The sequence below is a fragment of the Rhinoderma darwinii genome, chromosome 5 (genome assembly GCF_050947455.1).
Source record: "Rhinoderma darwinii isolate aRhiDar2 chromosome 5, aRhiDar2.hap1, whole genome shotgun sequence".
NCBI classification, from domain to species: domain Eukaryota; kingdom Metazoa; phylum Chordata; class Amphibia; order Anura; family Rhinodermatidae; genus Rhinoderma; species Rhinoderma darwinii.
Window position 1 is genome coordinate 304,265,716 of NC_134691.1, and position 21,223 is coordinate 304,286,938.

The following is a 21,223-nucleotide window of genomic DNA, read 5'->3' on the forward strand; positions in this document are numbered from 1 at the left end:
CCGTGCCATCCGCTGGCACGGACCCCCCATGGCCAGAGGCTCCGCTAGAAGCTGCTATGGCTGCTACAGCGCGATGCCACTGAAGGGGTTGTTCCTACAAAAGATATGCATCTCCTATCCACAGGATAGGGGATACATGTGTGATCGCTGGGACGCCCAGTGATAAGGAGAACGGGGGACCGAAAGTCCCCTGAAGTTCTCCATGACAAACCTCGGACTTCCGGGGTCTGTCTGCAGCTCCATAGAAATGACTTGCGCACCTGTCGCGCTTGTGCGAATGTGTGACCAGCGCTCCTTTCATTTTTATTGAAATGCGCAGACGCCGGAAGTCTGAAGTTTGTCATGGAGAACTTCGGGGGACTTTCGGTCCCCCGTTCCCCCTATCGCTGCCAGCGATCACACATTTGTCCCCTACCCTGTGGATAGGGGATACATCTCTTTTGTAGAACAAACTATCGGCCGTTTTTTTGGGGGGGTCTGTATGGTGTTATCTGCAGTGGGGGGTTCTGTATGGTGTTATCTACAGGGGGGTGTGTATGGCGTTATCTACAGGGGGGTTCTGTATGGCGTTATCTACAGGGGGGTCTGTATGGCGTTATCTACAGGGGGGTCTGTGTGGTGTTATCAACAGGGGGGGTATGTATGGCGTTATCTACAGGGGGGTCTGTATGGCGTTATCTACAGGGGGGCTGTATGGCGTTATCTACAGGAAGTGTATGGCGCTATCTACAGGGGGGATTTGGGGCTGTAAGACGTTATCTACAGGGGGACTTTATGGCGTTATCTACAGGGGGTTGTATGGTGTTATCTACAGGGGGGCTGTATGGCGTTATCTACAGGGGGGCTGTATGGCGTTATCTACAGGGGGCGCTGAATGGCGTTATCTACAGGGGGCTGTATGGCGTTATCTACAGGGGGGATTTGGAGCTGTAAGACGTTATCTACAGTGGGGCTGTAAGGCGTTATCTAGAGGGGGCTGTGCATGGCGCTATCTATAGGAGGCGCTGTGTGGTGGAATCTATAGGGAGGTGCTATCTATAGGGGGCGCTGTGTGGTGGAATCTATAGGGAGGAACTATCTACAAGGGGGGGGGGTTGTGTGATACCCAGTGGAGGGGGTCCCCAGTCAAAAGTTTGCTATGGGGCCCAGTCTTTCCTAGTTACGCCCCTGATATATACTATACATGAAAAATAATCTATATGTACTAGTACTTCTCAATTAATTAGAATATCATCGCAAAGTTAATTTATTTCAGTAATTCAATTAAAAAAGTGTCAAAATTTTGGGTTTTCATTAACTGTCAGCCATAATCAACATTAAAAGAAAAGAATACTGGAAATAGATCACTTTGTGTGTAATGAATCTATATGATATATGAGTTTCACTTTTTGACTTGAATTACTGAAATAAGTAAACTTTTTGATGATATTTTAAAAACTATTCATAAAAACTATGCCCCTATGGATCAGGCAGTATCACTTTGTGTGTAAGTTCTGTATTTTCTATTACAAATAGTGTTTTGGAGCATTGGAGCAGATACATAGCGGCCATAAATCATTGCTGAAGGGGCAGGGAATGGTGGGAGGATCAGATAAGGTCTCTTCTCACTAATAAAGTAGACTTATATCTATGAGTATCATATACAGGGCCAGCCCTAGGATAGATGGCGCCCTGTGCGAAATGATCTTTCAGCGCCCCACCCCATCATTAAAAAAAATGCCCCATAAAAAAATTATAATGCCCCATTAGTGCCCCCATACAGTATAATAATAATATTTAATAATATATTACAACCCCTTCAAGGACACAGTATTTTGTCCTCTAATTGTGCCCACAGAAATATGCCACCTGTAGTGCACCTACACCCTATAATGTCCGCTTAGTGGCCCCCACACAGTATAGTGTCCCCTGTAGATTTTGCCATATAGCCTCCCTTTAGACAGTGCCATAATCCCCCACCTCCTTTTTGTAGATCGTGCCATATAGATAGCGCCACTGTAGCTCCCTGAAGGAGCAGAATCCCCATGTGGCCGGGGATTCCACTGCTGGAGCGCTGCTTGATGTCTCTGTCCATATATGGACAATGACATCGGGGGAAACTCCTGAAGCGGAATACCCGTCCACAGCGTTGCAACGCTGTGACCGGGGATTCAGCTTCAGGAGTTTCCCCTGATGTCACTGTCCATATATGGACAGAGACATCAAGCAGCGCTCCAGGAGCGGAATCCCCGGACACATGGGAATTCCGCTCCTTCAGGGAGGTCTACATTAGTGCTAGTAGATAGCAGAGCAGGGAGATACCTCCCTGCTCTGCTATAGTGCTGTCGCTACCGCTATAAAAGCTGCAGCAGCTGCTAGCGGCGCCACCGCCCTCATGCCCGGTGTCACAGCTAGCAGCCGCTATGGCTGCTACAGCGGTAGCGATGGCCATTAACTTAAGGAGCGCCCGGGTGGAAAGGCGACTGCAGTTAGTGTGTATATCCCTGATGGTAGTTGCAATGGCGCGGGGATATACACACCCGCTGGCGCCCCTCTTGCAGTGTGGCGGCTGGCGCCCTACGCGACCGCACTGGTCAAACGTATCCAAGGCCTGCCATGATCATATATATATAATATCCGCTGTATTCTTTCTTAGCAAGTATTAGTCCGAGGTTACAATATATTTTTCTGCCCGTTGGTATAACAGCCCAGCGGACCTGATGGTATATGCTGCCCTGAAATATTAAATTATACTCGAATTACAGTTCCGCTTTAGAGTTTCCAGTGATAGTGATGTATGATGAGGTGTCCATAAATATTTTTTTACTAGAATAGACAGAACTGAGTAAAACAACATCAAAACTGTCTAATTTACAGAATCCTCTGGCTCCAAAAGGTTTAATACAATGTAACAAACTTGTTATAATGTACTTGGCTGCAGCCACACGTTTCGCAGCGGAAAAAATACGCTGCGGAAAACTTTACAAATATATTCTGCAACCGCAAGCAATTCAGAAATCTGAATGAGTTGCAAAATATTTTTCTCATAGAATTACATTGTAAAGTTTTCCATAGCGCATTCTTATGAGAGTCGGAGGGCGGTGGAGATGCCGGAGGGGAACTGCCCAGTGGAAACTTCTCCCTGAGCCAAGCACTTTTTTAAAACTGTTATCTCTGAAACACTGCAGCACTTCAGAGTAAAGCATAGTTCACAGTAATAAGGGTACGTGTCGATATTTCATGCAGCTCGTGGTTAGAACAGCATCTACCTGCTGACAGGTTCCCTTTTACATGCTTTTCATGACAGAACAGTATCACAGCTGCACATGATGCCACAATATACTGAAAGAAATTTTTTTGTTTTTATGTCTTTTCCAAATTGAACACAATGGGTTAGATTTATCAATACTGATGCACCAGAGATACAGTCTCTCCCCCAGTGCAGGGTGCAATATATTCATCAATGGGCCACATGCTTTGTTGATGAATCTGCTTTTATATTAAAACAATGTTAGGCCAGACTTAAATTTGTTTTCAAACTTTTTTTTGTTAGAAAAGTGGCAGTAATCTTTTACTATAAAGGAGTTGCGCTCACCTTTTCTGACACTTTCGTAAAAATGGAAAAGGTGGAGCAGGGGCTTCATAAATATGCCATTCGTCCCATGCACCATAATTTTCAATAGCCATGCTTGCTCCATGTTTTTAAAAATGGTGCATGTGAATTTATTACTAGTACAACTATTGATGTGGTCATTGATTCATTTGGGGAAATTCCCAGAATAAGCCTTCCATAAGTATCCAGAATAATGAGTTGCAAACTTATAACAGATCATAAAGTTTTAATAATGAGACATTTCTATAAATATGGGTCATTAGTTCAGAACAAAAAGCCAAACCCATGTTTTTGGATACAAATATATAAAGCCTAAATTTTTCACTTCCCTTTCAATACCTTCGCTCACCCACATGGTTTAAACCTTAAATCTAATCTTATACCTTACAGGTAAATCCTCCTATTTGTGTTTCTTGTAATACGTGATTGGTCCCCTACATCTGTCTAACGCCCTAGATATTTAGAGATGAGACTTTCCATGTCACTTTTTGACCTCATAGAGACAGCAGAGTTGAATCCTTGAGGATCCAAACTACATAGCTGCATCAGATGGAGCGTGTCACAATTTTTCTTCTCCTGGATTTGTATGAATTTCGTACTAGGCAATATGGCGGTGTAACGTCCACGGTCGCAGACCGCAGACTCCTATCATACTGCAGACGTCTTCCTCCCCAGAGATGCCAGCACATGCGGCCGTCCTGTCCTGCAGTGACCACTAGGGTGTGCGCTCGAGCTCATTCCCGGCCTTAATGGGCCAGAGCACACACATGTTTAGATTGACTGATTACTCCCATGATCACCCTGGACTATAAGAAGGGCCTTGCCCCTTCCTTCATTGCCTGAGCTTTGTTGTGTTACCCATGTTAGTCTTTGCAAATGGTCCCTTAGTTTTTTCCAGTTCCCAGTGTTCCCGTTCCTGCTACCTGTATCCTGTATCCCGTGCTACCTTGTTTCTGTGCCGTAGAGAATTGGAGTCGTGTTGTGTCGTATACTACACCTGCTGTATTTCACCACGCCTGGTGTCTGCCTGTTGCCAAGTTCCCATCCGAGTCTGCCATCGCTTCTGTCTGTATTGCCACAGGTACCCTTATTTGAACTATTGACTTTGCCTTGGTATCCTGTTTGGCCAGCTGCTATCAGTGGGTCCACACACCCATCGTGACAGGTGATACATAGGGCCCCAAAGTCTTGGGTGCCTATTACGGCATCATACAATCGTAATATGGCCATGTGCATGAAGCTTTACTCCCCTTTCTGATCAGGCCCATTTCCCACGTGCCAATTTAAATGCAAATTGTTGTTTTATTGATTTACTTTTAAATTTACATGTATTTGGTCTTGTTTTTCTCAGAACATGTTGGGCTTCCGTATTGTGTAACAAAAATAATAGATATATTTACCTTTTTTAAAAATATTGAAAAAATGTGAATATCTAAATTTATGGGATATTTTTTTACATCTGGTGCATGCCACTGGGTCAACACACCTGAATACAAATTTGGCAACTTCTGCTGACCTCAGCTATACCATATATGTGTGCATTTCTTACATGCCGGGTGCAAGGTGGAGCTTTTGGAGAGCAAATTTTATTTTTTTTAAATCAAAGATTTTTTATTTTGTAAACAAATCATGAAAGAGTACAAAACAAAGCATTGAAATAGTTCTTGGTATAGAAAACAGTTTACATATTACATAGTAGTTAGTATAATGTATACCTATGCATTCAAGCTAAAGAGAGAAAAAAAAAAAAAAGAAAAACTGTCGTCATTGCATTTGAATCATACAGTGATCGTAGGTAATTGTTTGTTCATTCTCAAATTATAGTTATTAACATAGTATATAATATTTATCACAAAACTATTTTCATTACATTCTAGGTCTTTGCTCAAGAGAGTCATTCAGACCAGATGTATTCCAATATATTATGCAGTGTTTGTACTTTGAAAATACATATACAGAGTAACAGGAGTGAAATAAACTAAATCATACAGAACTTGTCTGTATTAACATCAGGGCCGCCATCAGGGCAGAATTAGGGGTACTGGTGTAAGGGGCGCGGCCAAAGCTAATTGAAGGGGGGGCCCGGCAACTGCCGCGACTTGCCTTTAGTAGAAAAAAACAGGCCCATGCAATGGGGCCCGTTATTTTCATCAAAAGAATGTCGTGAGCTGCGGGCCCCCCACCTCTCGTCATGGGGGCCGTCAAACTCGCCCGCTCGCGCGCTCCCGCGAACGATGCGCGCACCCGCGAACGATGCGCGCACTCGCGAACAATGCGCGCACCCGCGAACGATGCACGCACCCGCGGACGGACGCGCGCAACCACGCGCACCCATGCACACCGGCGCATACATAACTTACCTGGGCCTCCTCCTTCTCCTCCAAAGCATAGCTGCATAAGGAGAGGGGGAGGAGTCCAGTTGTAGCACGGCGGCAGGCGTTTTCCAATCCCCACCATTTTCTGGAGCTTGGCTGGAGGTGAAGGACTGGACCTGGAAGACATCGTCTGGAAGACATCGCCTGACAACAAGGACTTTAGTGGTAGCCAGCAGCTCTTCTGACACAGTGAGTAAAGTGTCTGAAAGTGCTGATTATGTATGGCCCTCTTCACACAGAGTATTTTTCAGGCAGAAAAAATCTGCCTCAAAATTCCTTAAAGAATTTTGAGGCAGATTTTGACCTGCCCACACTATCTTGCCTGTTTTTTTGCTGCGTTTTTTTGCCCGCGGCGATTGAGGACAGCAGACAAAAAAACGCTGCGAAAAATCAATTTTCTGCCTCCCATTGATTTCGATGGGAGGTCAGAGGCGGAACCGCGGCAAGAAAGGACGTGCTGCTTTTTATTTTTTCCGTGACTGGCTCCCATTGATTTCAGATTAAATCAAGGGGATGCGGTTTTGGAAGTTTTTTGGTGCTGATTCTGACGCAGTGTCCGAGTCAATATCAAGGCCCAAAAACTCTGAACTAGGCCTTATCGTTAGGGTATGAACATACTAGGCATGAACACTGCGGATTTTATGCAACACATTTCATTGCGGAAAATCTGCAGCGTATTGCAATCGCAGCAGAGAGGATGAGATTTGAACAAATCTCATGCACACACAGCATAAAAAAAATTGACCTGCAGTGTGTTTTTTTTAAGCCGCAGCATGTCAATTTATGCTGCGGAATCGCTGCTCCTTTGTTGCGGAAATGCTGCGGTTCTGTCGCAAAAATCACAAATGAGAAAAAAAAAAGGTATTTTTTTAATTTTCAATTTATAAAAAAGTTTAGACTTACCCCGGCCGTAGTCCTCGCGACGCGATCCTCTACTCTTAGCGCAGCCGGGCCTCCTGTCATGACATTTCATCCTATGTGACTGCTGCAGTAGTCACATGGTCTACAGCGTCATCCCAGGAGACGGGGCTACGTTCAGAAGGGAGAGATGCGTCACCTAAACTACGGCCGGGGCAAGTCTAAACTTTTTTCCCTGCAGGATTCCCGCAACGGACATGCCTCACGAAACCTGCACCACTATTTGGTGCGGTTTTGCTGGCGGAATTCCCTGCGGCTATCGGGGCGGATAAGCTGTGTTGTTTTACTCAGCGTGTCCGCCTTGTGTGTTCCTACCCTTATGATGTCGCTCCTGGAGCTGCTGACTGTCTCTAAATAGGCAGTTGGTCCAGTAGAATTTGTAATTATTTTTTTTTGTGAACCAGCTTAAAAAAATACAAAACTTTTGTTTTAGGCTTTGTTCACATCTGCGTTGGAGGCTCTGTTGCAGATCTGACAGAATACCGGATACAATAGTGCAGCATGCTGCACTATTGTTTTCGCTAAAACAACCGACACCCCAACGGAAATCCGACAAAACCCATTAAAGTCAATGGGTTTCATTGGCTGCAGGTGTTGTCCGTTGTGCAGCGGAACAGGCGCTTTTTATTTTTCCATTGCTCTGCTCTGACAGAGGAGAATAACAGAAAGCTGAACGCAGGTGTCAACCCAGCCTAACATTTTGGGCATTTTGAGTAAAATAAAACTTGCACTCCCATGCAGGCGGAGCTTGTACGGAGCGGCGGTCAAGCATGTACTCTGCTGTTTCCGTCATTCCCATACACTTTGAATGAAATGGAAGCGTGCACGCTTGACCGCCACTCAATCCAATGTCCGCCTCACTGTCGGGGGTGCAGTGAGGAGGATCTGGGGGTTTGGGACCCTTGTTCTTATAAACACAAAAAAAAAATTAAACTGTAAAATTATTGTTAACCTACCTGCTGACCTGACTTTCTTGCTTCCTGCTTCGTTCCCTCGTTCTGGTCCCATCCCAGTTGTCCGGGATCCAAGATGGCTGCTACTGCCTCAGACTTGCATGTGGAGAGCGTTGCCTGCCAGTCTGAGGCATCATCGGTGCTTGTCCTTCTGAGAGCAGTGAAGGCATGACATGAGGGCTAGAGATGAGCGAACTTATGAAAAGTTCGGTTCGGCAAGTTCGCCGAATTTCGTGCAAAAGTTCGATTCGGACCGAACTAGTTCTGACCGAACCTGTAATACAAGAAAGCCCCTAAAAATCGTGTATAACACTGTTTTAAAGCCCTAGAAGCCCTGTATAACACTCTTAGGTCACCCATGAGTGTATCCAAGTACTTTTGAGCTGTCTTTAATGCAAAGTTGGTGTCAAAGTTACGCCAACATGTATGGCTCTAGGAAAACGGATGGGACCCGGAGATAACTAACAGAAACCACTGCACTTGTGCATGTTGTATGCTTAATGCATTGTTAAAAAAGGTACAAAAATTAACCATTTTAGGCGGCTGATGCCTGCCAGGGTTCATACATATAAGGTGGTAAAAGAAGAAGCAATGGCTTTTGACAAGCCCTCCAAAAATTGACCCTTTTTATTGGCAGATGCCTGCTGGGGTTCTTCCATACATGGATGTAAAAGCATTAAAGCAACAAGCAATGGCTTTTGACAAGCCCTCCAAAAATTGACCCTTTTTATTGGCAGATGCCTGCCGGGGTTCTTCCATACATGGATGTAAAAGCAACAAGCAATGGCTTTTCACAAGCCCTCCAAAAATTGACCCTTTTTATTGGCAGATGCCTGCCGGGGTTCTTCCATACATGGATGTAAAAGCATTAAAGCAACAAGCAATGGCTTTTCACAAGCCCTCCAAAAATTGACCCTTTTTATTGGCAGATGCCTGCCGAGGTTCTTCCATACATGGATGTAAAAGCAACAAGCAATGGCTTTTCACAAGCCCTCCAAAAATTGACCCTTTTTATTGGCAGATGCCTGCCGGGGTTCTTCCATACATGGATGTAAAAGCAACAAGCAATGGCTTTTCACAAGCCCTCCAAAAATTGACCCTTTTTATTGGCAGATGCCTGCCGGGGTTCTTCCATACATGGATGTAAAAGCATTAAAGCAACAAGCAATGGCTTTTCACAAGCCCTCCAAAAATTGACCCTTTTTATTGGCAGATGCCTGCCGGGGTTCTTCCATACATGGATGTAAAAGCAACAAGCAATGGCTTTTCACAAGCCCTCCAAAAATTGACCCTTTTTATTGGCAGATGCCTGCCGGGGTTCTTCCATACATGGATGTAAAAGCATTAAAGCAACAAGCAATGGCTTTTGACAAGCCCTCCAAAAATTGACCCTTTTTATTGGCAGATGCCTGCCGGGGTTCTTCCATACATGGATGTAAAAGCATTAAAGCAACAAGCAATGGCTTTTCACAAGCCCTCCAAAAATTGACCCTTTTTATTGGCAGATGCCTGCCGGGGTTCTTCCATACATGGATGTAAAAGCATTAAAGCAACAAGCAATGGCTTTTGACAAGCCCTCCAAAAATGTACCCTTTTTATTGGCAGATGCCTGCCGGGGTTCTTCCATACATGGATGTAAAAGCAACAAGCAATGGCTTTTCACAAGCCCTCCAAAAATTGACCCTTTTTATTGGCAGATGCCTGCCGGGGTTCTTCCATACATGGATGTAAAAGCAACAAGCAATGGCTTTTCACAAGCCCTCCAAAAATGGACCCTTTTTATTGGCAGATGCCTGCCGGGGTTCTTCCATACATGGATGTAAAAGCATTAAAGCAACAAGCAATGGCTTTTCACAAGCCCTCCAAAAATTGACCCTTTTTATTGGCAAGGGTGAGTAGTAGCAGCACATTAAAAGACACTGGACGACAGTCACAGGACAAAGCCCTGTGGTGGGGCAGGCCTGCTTGTAGCAGACGGGCGGCAGTGGAGGTGTATTGGTGGTAGTAGTCGAGGTAGCCAACACAGACAGCAAGGGTGCAAGCAGTAGTAGCAGTAGTAGCAGCACATTAAAAAAAGAGACTGGACAGTCACAGGAGGACAAAGCCCTGTGGTGGGGCAGGCCTCAGGCCTGCTTGTAGCAGACGGGCGGCAGTGGAGGTGTATTGGTGGTAGTAGTCGAGGTAGCCAACACAGACAGCAAGGGTGCAAGCAGTAGTAGCAGAACATTAAAAAAAGAGACTGGACAGTCACAGGAGGACAAAGCCCTGTGGTGGGGCAGGCCTCAGGCCTGCTTGTAGCAGACGGGCGGCAGTGGAGGTGTATTGGTGGTAGTAGTCGAGGTAGCCAACACAGACAGCAAGGGTGCAAGCAGTAGTAGCAGTAGTAGCAGCACATTAAAAAAAGAGACTGGACAGTCACAGGAGGACAAAGCCCTGTGGTGGGGCAGGCCTCAGGCCTGCTTGTAGCAGACGGGCGGCAGTGGAGGTGTATTGGTGGTAGTAGTCGAGGTAGCCAACACAGACAGCAAGGGTGCAAGCAGTAGTAGCAGTAGTAGCAGCACATTAAAAAAAGAGACTGGACAGTCACAGGAGGACAAAGCCCTGTGGTGGGGCAGGCCTCAGGCCTGCTTGTAGCAGACGGGCGGCAGTGGAGGTGTATTGGTGGTAGTAGTCGAGGTAGCCAACACAGACAGCAAGGGTGCAATCAGTAGTAGCAGTAGTAGCAGCACATTAAAAAAAGAGACTGGACAGTCACAGGAGGACAAAGCCCTGTGGTGGGGCAGGCCTCAGGCCTGCTTGTAGCAGACGGGCGGCAGTGGAGGTGTATTGGTGGTAGTAGTCGAGGTAGCCAACACAGACAGCAAGGGTGCAAGCAGTAGTAGCAGTAGTAGCAGCACATTAAAAAAAGAGACTGGACAGTCACAGGAGGACAAAGCCCTGTGGTGGGGCAGGCCTCAGGCCTGCTTGTAGCAGACGGGCGGCAGTGGAGGTGTATTGGTGGTAGTAGTCGAGGTAGCCAACACAGACAGCAAGGGTGCAAGCAGTAGTAGAAGTAGTAGCAGCACATTAAAAAAAGAGACTGGACAGTCACAGGAGGACAAAGCCCTGTGGTGGGGAAGGCCTCAGGCCTGCTTGTAGCAGACGGGCGGCAGTGGAGGTGTATTGGTGGTAGTAGTCGAGGTAGCCAACACAGACAGCAAGGGTGCAAGCAGTAGTAGCAGTAGTAGCAGCACATTAAAAAAAGAGACTGGACAGTCACAGGAGGACAAAGCCCTGTGGTGGGGCAGGCCTCAGGCCTGCTTGTAGCAGACGGGCGGCAGTGGAGGTGTATTGGTGGTAGTAGTCGAGGTAGCCAACACAGACAGCAAGGGTGCAAGCAGTAGTAGCAGTAGTAGCAGCACATTAAAAAAAGAGACTGGACAGTCACAGGAGGACAAAGCCCTGTGGTGGGGCAGGCCTCAGGCCTGCTTGTAGCAGACGGGCGGCAGTAGAGGTGTATTGGTGGTAGTAGTCGAGGTAGCCAACACAGACAGCAAGGGTGCAAGCAGCAGTAGCAGTAGTAGCAGCACATTAAAAAAAAGAGACTGGACAGTCACAGGAGGACAAAGCCCTGTGGTGGGGCAGGCCTCAGGCCTGCTTGTAGCAGACGGGCGGCAGTGGAGGTGTATTGGTGGTAGTAGTCGAGGTAGCCAACACAGACAGCAAGGGTGCAAGCAGTAGTAGCAGTAGTAGCAGCACATTAAAAAAAGAGTGGACAGGACAGAATCCCATAGTAGCAGGCGGCAGTAGCAGGCGGCAGCGGCAGCAGCAGCAGCAATGTCAGATCTAATCAGTGGCATCAGGCACAGGGGTTTTAAAATCCTCACCGATCCACGCTTGATTCATTTTCAGAAACGTGAGATTTTCCAAGCTGTTGGCGGACAATCTTGTTCGCTTAGGGGTGACGAAGCCCCCTGCTGCGCTGAATACCCTCTCTGACGCTACACTGGAGGGTGGACAAGACAGTACACCCATGGCAAACTGGGCCAGTTCTTGCCAATGATCCAATCTGCTGACCCAGAAGTCCATGGGGTCTGGGATCAGCATTTCTGACGGAGAAAGGGCACAGTCCAAGTACGAGTGAACCTGGTTGTTTAGGTGCTGCACCTGGAGATGGTGAACATCCCTTTGGTGACTAGTGCTACGATGTGTGTCAGGTCGGGGTATTGGATGTAAAAATGTTGTCATCATATTTTCCAAACTGCCGCTGCTGCCACGGCTGCCGCCTATTGCAGAGGTAGCTCTGCCAGAGGCGGTGGAACGATGAGACAGTGGGGAGCGGAGAGTGCCCCCCCGGTCAGACATGCTTGCAGCGGGTGTCTGCCGTTTGAAAGCCATGACAAGCTGGCTGCATAGCTTCTCTCTATAATAAGCCAATTTTGCCTCCCTCTCGGAAGGCGCAAAAAACTCCCCCATTCTGGCTTTATACCGAGGGTCTAAAAGTGTGGCTATCCAGTAGTCATCTCTTTGCTTCATGCTAACAATACGACAGTCAGCGCGCAAGTAACGAAGCATACAGCTCGCCATCCTGGCCAGCGTTTCAGAGGGCCCGGTTGGTTCCATCTCCGCCCCATACTGCCATGGTTGTCCATCATCAAGGTCGTCGTCAGACTCGTCATCACCACCATCACTGTCATGTTGTGCGGCTGCCTCGTCCCCTATCCCTTCCTGTGATTCCATCTCCAAATCCAGCTCCTCTTCAGGTCCTGTTTCCTCATCCCCCTCCTCCTCCTCCTCAACATCCATAGCCAGATGTGATCCTTCCTCCATCCTTTGCTGAATCATCGCTGTGAGCGTTTGCTCCATAATGAATATCAGCGGCATAACATCGTTCATTCCGCTAGCGTCACGGCTCACAAATCGTGTGGCCTCTTCAAAGGGCCTCAAAACGCGACATGCGTCTCTAACCAGCTGCCAGTGCCTGAGCTCGAAATTACACTGGCTCCAAACGCTGCTCGTCTGCTGCATCAGGAAATCATTCACGGCTTTCCGCTGTTCGTACAGACGGTCCAACATGTGCAGGGTGGAATTCCATCGTGTTGGAACGTCGCAAATCAGGCTGTGTTCTGGGAGATTGTTTTGACGCTGCAAGTCCAGGAGGGCGTGCTTAAATGCATACGAACGTCTAAAGCGAACGCAAACCCTCCTGGACATGGCCAGCACACCCTTCAAACCAACATATGACTTTAAGAAGCGTGTTATGACCAGATTGATCACATGTGCCATGCAAGGAGCGTGTGTCAGGTGACCTAGACGCAGTGCAGCCACAACGTTCTTGCCGTTATCAGAGACAACATTGCCCAGTGTGAGTTTCAGAGGAGACAGCCAGCGTGCGATTTCCTCCTTGATGCACAGCAGCAGCTCCTGCCCTGTGTGGCTTTTCTCGCCCAGGCTCAGCAGGTGTAAGACAGCGTTGTGGCGCTTCACCTTCCACCTATGAAAAGAGGAGGGAGGAGGAGTGGAAGATACGCTGTGTCCTGTCGGGGACGGGAAGACCTCCAAGGAGGAAGGCAAGGAGGAGGAGGAGGAGTAGGAGGAGAAGGATGGTAGGCGCCTGGTGTCCGGAGTTGAACTAGAAACATACAAGCGTGGAGGTGGTAATGCCTGGCATTGCTGCGGTGGTGCATCGGACTGCAAAATATTGACCCAGTGGGCCGTGAAAGACATGTACTGTCCCTGCCCATAGTTGCTGCTCCACGTGTCGACGGTGGCATGTACCCTGCTGCACACGGATAATTGCAAGGACTTGGACACCTTTTCCTCCACATGCTTGTGCAAGGCAGGGACAGCTGTTTTGGAGAAGTAATGTCGGCTAGGTATTCGCCACCTAGGCTGAGCGCACGCCATCAATTGCTTGAAGCCGGCGGAGTCGACCAGGTGGTACGGCAGCGACTGCACCACCAACAACTTAGCCAGGTGTGAATTAAGCCGCACGACAAGTGGATGACTGGGTATATATTGTTGCTTATTGGACAACGATTCCGTAATGGATAACTGACGGGACATAGGAGGAGCACTAGATGACAGTGATGATGATGATGACAACGACATGGTGGATAAGGCCTGGCTACTACTTAGATGACAGGGACTCGGAGCAGCAGCAGCAGCGGAAGAGGGGTCTTCATTAGATGTACATGATGGTGGGGCATGTTGATTGTCCCACATGGCCTTGTGATGCCGTTCCATGTGTTTACGTAGAGCAGTACTTCCTACATTGCTGCCCTGCCCACGCCTTACTTTCTGCTTGCAGATACGGCACTGTGCCATGTTTTCCTCCTCCGGGAAGGTACAGAAAAATTGCCACACGGCAGAGTACCGTAAAGAGGTAGTACCACGTCCACCACCACCACCACCACCACCACAACCACCCGAGCTTGCCCCTTGTCTGGCAGGCTTTTTTCGGGAACCTACACCAGCATCTGTGTCGCCGTCACCGGCTCCTGAGCTGACCCTACCGCTGCAACGTTTTGCAGATTGACTTCTGCCCCTACCTCGGCTTGGCTGTTTATCACATCCAGTGCCGCCACTACTACCCTCCTCCTCTGACGCCGTCATCACCTCGTCACCTGGTTCCCACGTCCTGTCTAAAACAACATCATCATCATAGCCTTCCTCATCATCCCCGCCACTTCTGTCACTGTGTTGTGAATGTGATGTGACATCATGGCGGGCTCCATGCCCCCCCTCATTACTGCGTCTGCCACCACGGCTACCACCACCAACACCCCCACTACCGCAGCTATGCGTCTCGGTCACCGCTTCCACCTCCACCACCGCCGCAACACACTCCGTTGGCTGACTCGCGGAAAACAAATCATCATCATCATCACTATGTTGTTCAGTATCTTCCTTCGCACCCGAGGAGATGTCTCTTAGGACTCTCAGGAAAGATGGCTTCCCGCTAGGAAGGGGGAGCGAAGACATAGATGATGGAATGGAAACGCTAGAAATACCTATATTACTACTGTCACCGTGCCAAGGAACTGTAGAGGATCTGGAATCCAACGAAACCTGGCTTGAAGCCAGATCGTCAGAGTCTTCCTGCTGAGATGACCGCGAGCCAGCCAACCAGTCCACAATGGCCGTATTGTCTAAAGTAACCCGCCCACCGGAGGAGATGGAAAAGTCTGGCTTGCTGATACTACTACTAGCAGGCACATGGCAGCTGCTACTAGTGGAACTGGGCACATGTCTTGTGCCACAAATGCTGCTACTGGGTCTGGCACCAACAGATCCAACATTTGGACTGGAAGAGGAGACGGCATGGGTGTTTCTTCCTCTACCCCGTCCTTTCACAACCTTTTTTTTCCCAGACATTTCAGAGCCCCTTTTAAAAGCGTATTCACACACGGACACTGGCTTGGCAAATGGCAATGAATGAGAATTTCAATCAGCCTCGCTGCAGTGCACTCAGGGAATGCTGGGCCTTGTAGTACTACTAGGCTGCCTGTATGGCAAGTTGGATTGTTATTCCTGTTAATAACGGCCAGGGATGAGCCCCTTCTAAAAGCGTATTCACACACGGACATTGGCTTGGCAAATGGCAATGAATGAGATTTTCAATCAGCCTCGCGGCAGTGCACTCAGGGAATGCTGGGCCTTGTAGTACTACTAGGCTGCCTGTATGGCAAGTTGGATTGTTATTCCTGTTAATAACGGCCAGGGATGAGCACCTTTTAAAAGCGTATTCACACACGTGACACGGACACTGGCTTGGCAAATGGCAATGAATGAGAATTTCAATCAGCCTCGCTGCAGTGCACTCAGGGAATGCTGGGCCTTGTAGTACTACTAGGCTGCCTGTATGGCAAGTTGGATTGTTATCCTGTTAATAACGGCCAGGGATGAGCCCCTTTTAAAAGCGTATTCACACACGGACACTGGCTTGGCAAATGGCAATGAATGAGAATTTCAATCAGCCTCGCTGCAGTGCACTCAGGGAATGCTGGGCCTTGTAGTACTACTAGTACCACTACTACAAAGGCTGCCTGTATTGCAAGTTGGATGCAATGGGGATGAGCCCCTTATAAAAGCGTATTCACACACGGACACTGGCTTGGCAAATGGCAATGAATGAGAATTTCAATCAGCCTCGCTGCAGTGCACTCAGGGAATGCTGGGCGTTGTAGTACTTCTAGGCTGCCTGTATGGCAAGTTGGATTGTTATTCCAGGGATGAGCCCCTTTTAAAAGCGTATTCACACACGGACACTGGCTTGGCAAATGGCAATGAATGAGAATTTCAATCAGCCTCGCTGCAGTGCACTCAGGGAATGCTGGGCCTTGTAGTACTACTACTACCACTACTACAAAGGCTGCCTGTATTGCAAGTTGGATGCAATGGGGATGAGCCCCTTCTAAAAGCGTATTCACACACGGACACTGGCTTGGCAAATGGCAATGAATGAGAATTTCAATCAGCCTCGCTGCAGTGCACTCAGGGAATGCTGGGCCTTGTAGTACTACTAGGCTGCCTGTATGGCAAGTTGGATTGTTATTCCTGTTAATAACGGCCAGGGATGAGCCCCTTTTAAAAGCGTATTCACACACGGACACTGGCTTGGCAAATGGCAATGAATGAGAATTTCAATCAGCCTCGCTGCAGTGCACTCAGGGAATGCTGGGCCTTGTAGTACTACTAGGCTGCCTGTATGGCAAGTTGGATTGTTATTCCTGTTAATAACGGCCAGGGATGAGCCCCTTTTAAAAGCGTATTCACACACGGACACTGGCTTGGCAAATGGCAATGAATGAGAATTTCAATCAGCCTCGCTGCAGTGCACTCAGGGAATGCTGGGCGTTGTAGTACTTCTAGGCTGCCTGTATGGCAAGTTGGATTGTTATTCCAGGGAATGGGATGAGCCCCTTTTAAAAGCGTATTCACACACGGACACTGGCTTGGCAAATGGCAATGAATGAGAATTTCAATCAGCCTCGCTGCAGTGCACTCAGGGAATGCTGGGCCTTGTAGTACTACTACTACCACTACTACAAAGGCTGCCTGTATTGCAAGTTGGATGCAATGGGGATGAGCCCCTTATAAAAGCGTATTCACACACGGACACTGGCTTGGCAAATGACAATGAATGAGAATTTCAATCAGCCTCGCTGCAGTGCACTCAGGGAATGCTGGGCGTTGTAGTACTTCTAGGCTGCCTGTATGGCAAGTTGGATTGTTATTCCAGGGATGAGCCCCTTTTAAAAGCGTATTCACACACGGACACTGGCTTGGCAAATGGCAATGAATGAGAATTTCAATCAGCCTCGCTGCAGTGCACTCAGGGAATGCTGGGCCTTGTAGTACTACTACTACCACTACTACAAAGGCTGCCTGTATTGCAAGTTGGATGCAATGGGGATGAGTCCCTTATAAAAGCGTATTCACACACTGGCTGAGTAGTGAGTAGTGGATGAGCCCCTTCGATTTCTGAATTCCTGCCTTTTAGATTCCTAAAGCTTTCCCTTACTGCACAGAGATGCTATCCCCTACAGCTCCTGTCTGTAAAATGGCCGCTGAGCTCCGTGCATAGACTTTTATTGCAGGCTTGAGCCCGCCCCTATGCTGCCTCCCGATTGGCTGGGAGAGCCGTTTGCAAGGCATTATGGGGTAGCCTGATGTCAGGTGATCTTCTGTAATCCTCCATTTTAGATGTAACATGTGGCAGGCGCCAAAATGTAGCCGGGTTCGGTCAAAACGGGTTCGGCCGAACCCGGTAAAGTTCGGATTCGCTGCGAACCGAACTTTTCCTGAAGTTCGGACCGAAACCGGGTTCAGTTGTCCCGGTTCGCTCATCTCTAATGAGGGCATGTCTCAGACTGGCAGGCAATGCTTTCTATAGGCAAGTCTGAGACAGTAGCAGCCATCTTGGATTCTGGAAAACGGGGACCGGAATGAGGAAGCAGAGCCAGAAGCAAGCAAGTGAGGCCAGCAGGTAGGTTAACAATAATTTTGCAGTTTTTAATTTGTTTGTTTTTTTGGACTGAATGGTTGCTTTTTAACCAGTAAGCAGCAGCTCCAATGTGCGTCTGGCTGAGGGGTATTTAAGTTGCTCAGCAGTCTCATGCTGCAATCTAGCACATCTTGATGCCACGCACAACGTCATAAGCCTAACGTTTAAAACTCTGTAGAACTAATGATGAAGCTCTTTACAATGTATATGTATACATATATATATATATATATATATATATATATATATATATATATATATATATATAGAAAAAAATGTAGAGCGCAGTAACGGCACCAGGACTTCAAGATAGATGAAAGCAAAAGTGGATTTATTTCACCTCAACACAGCAACGTTTCGGTTCAACAGGACCATCTGGCTTGAGAAAGGTTCCTGTTGAACCGAAATGTTGCTGTGTTGAGGTGAAATAAATCCACTTTTGCTTTCATCTATCTTGAAGTCCTGGTGCCGTTACTGCGCTCTACATTTTTCGCTATTGGATATTGGGAAATTGATTCACCCCCAGGTAACGAGCACATGGCCTGATTTGTTGCATCATTGGAGTGCTGTGTTCATCCACCCTGGACTGTATATATATATATATATATATATATATATATATATATATAATTATTTTTTCTTTCACTTAATAATTTTTATTATTGCTAAAGGTCCAAAGCGATGAAGAGCAATCCCAGCAACGCCAACTGCTGTGTCTAGATAGGGCAGAGGGAGCAGCTCAGCTTCAGTGTGTGTGGTAAGCACTTGTGAGCTTGATGCCCCCCTGCTGTAGAGAAGACTGCAAAGGTAAGTGTAAAATGAATAAATGGGTTACATATAGAACTAGAATAATATTTACACACAGGGTTGTAACTACATTGTGCTGCGCCACACGCCACACTTTTGAATAGCCTCGTCCACCTTAAGGATGGACCCCAGAACCAACATAAAAATGTAAAAAAATGTACTCCCCACTACTCGCTCCTCTTGACTTTATGGCCTGGTACACAACGCCCATTGCCACATCCGGCCGGGCAGCATTAGTAAATTATATAAGACACAGCATTCACCGTCCTAACGCTTCGTTAAATACGAGGATCCGGTTTTAAGTGGGGCTCGCCCATTCCAGTTTGACCCAACCCCAGTGACCGCAATTGTTATGCCACTGTTTTAACAACCTTTTTCTCCTTTGCTCTTATGCATCTATTTTTGATCATAGAAGGCTTTTTAAGATTGTACCAAAACAAATCCTGTATCTTCTATTTTGTTTATGTGAACCTGTCGGCCTGTTAATGTTGCCCTAACTGCGGGCAGTATGATATAGTGACAGGTGCACTGATTAAACTAAACTATGTGTTACTCTAAAGTGCTGCGTCATTTTAGAGAAGTCATAGCTTCAGCACTGGCTTGTGTCCATTGTTAGGGGAGCATGAGTGTGCTAAAAGGTTCCTTTTAAAGGGATTTTCCAGTCCCTAAAAATGGATGGCCTATCCTCAGGATAGGCCATCAATAGTTTATGGGTCGGTCCGAGCGCTGCTTCCTCTTCATTTCTACTTGCTCACTGTGAATCGTCGACACGGATGTAGCGGCGATTCACAGTATTACAGCCTTCTCCCAATGAAGTGAATGTGAGAAGGCTGCAATACTCTGAATTGCACTACATCTGTGTCGACAATTCTCAGAGAGCAAGTAGAAATGAAGGGGAAGCAGCGCTCGTACAAGCGCTGCACTCCCTTCAAAACAGCTGAATGGACTCCGACCCATCAGCTATTGATGGCCTATCCTGAGGATAGGGCATCAATTTTTAGGGGCTGGGAAACCCCTTTAAGTATTATATTCATTAAATCTGCAGAAAAAGGAATAAAGTTGACGTGGAAATCAATGGCTCAAAATATATTAGACTGAAATTTATACGAGTCCAAACAGACTCAGGCCAGACCCCATTATTCAGTATCCTAATTAGGATATTTCACCGATATATATCGAGAGAGGAGAAGAAAACACACAGACGCTGCTGATATGCTCAAAATGCTCCTCTGAAGGATTTATTTCCAAGTTCAAACTGTAATACTGAAATTCAGAAGGCTTGAGGTTAACCAATCAGAGACAATGTGACAATATTTGTTATTCAGTAAAAGCATACAATAAAATACATCCCAGATACATCATTACAATTCTTCACACATTAGGTTTGCAGGTGTCTTATCTCTCTTGGACAGAATATTCTCGTGGAGATGGGGGAGACTCTCTTCACACACATATTTTGGCCCTCCGTTCTCACTCCCTGTTCTTTCTCTACAAACTTTGCATGGGAACCAAGGTCAAAGATAAAACATACGAAATCAACATTACTTGTATTAAAGGAACAATGACTTTCCTATTCACTACAAAAGAACCAAGATGGGAACTCCAGACAAGATGGCTGCTGCACGAAACAAAATCATTTAAACATTATTATAATCACTTTCACATATTACATATCTTAGTAATTCGGCATCCTGCTTGATAATTCACAATGTAATTTCATACAGAGAATATAAGCAAATAAACCATCCTTCACAAAGTCTATATAGTTTTACGTTAGAGTAGGGCTCTGCCAAAAGAGTCTACCTTGTCGTGGTGGCAGGCTTCAAAATCTTTCAGCCAAATAAAAAGTTATTAGTTATGTATCACACAAAGAGCATGATATGGTGCTGGACGGAGTATCGTTAACAGGCGGTGCCACGGTAGGGGGGCCCAGATAATTAAGCTGTATGGGGCCCTGAAATTCCTGATGGCAGCCCTGATTAACATATATATTAATATTAGGTAAGCATGCATTCAGGTAGTGTTATATGAACTGTCGATCCACACTCCCCATTTTTTAATAAATTGTTCATACATATGATTCTGATTGGCAAACATTTTTTCATAAATACATGTAGTGTTTATTTGGGCTATTACCTCTTGTATATGGGGCTGTGTTGGCTGTTTCCAATATCTGGTGAATATGAGTTTTGGTTGACATAAGAAGATGTGCTATTATAGTTCTGGAAGAGGAATTGAAGGTATTTAGATCTAAAAATAATAAAGCCATCCGTGGTCTTATTTGTACGTCTTTTTTCAAAAGGATAGAGATTATCCTTCCAGTTGCCAGCCAAAGGGGTTGTATTTTCGTACATTCCCACAAAATGTGATATATAGAGCCCTTGTGTCCACAAAGTCTCCAGCATGCGTTTGAACATGAAGGGAATATCTTATTTAATCTTGTATGTCTTGATAGTTGCTTCTTGGTGTGATATACATCTAAATGTTTTATATATTGTGTTAAGTGCTAATTGCTATTCAATTTCAGTTACAGTAATATTAAAATCCTCTTCCCATTTAAAATATTGATTTTTAATAAAAAGTGATTTGC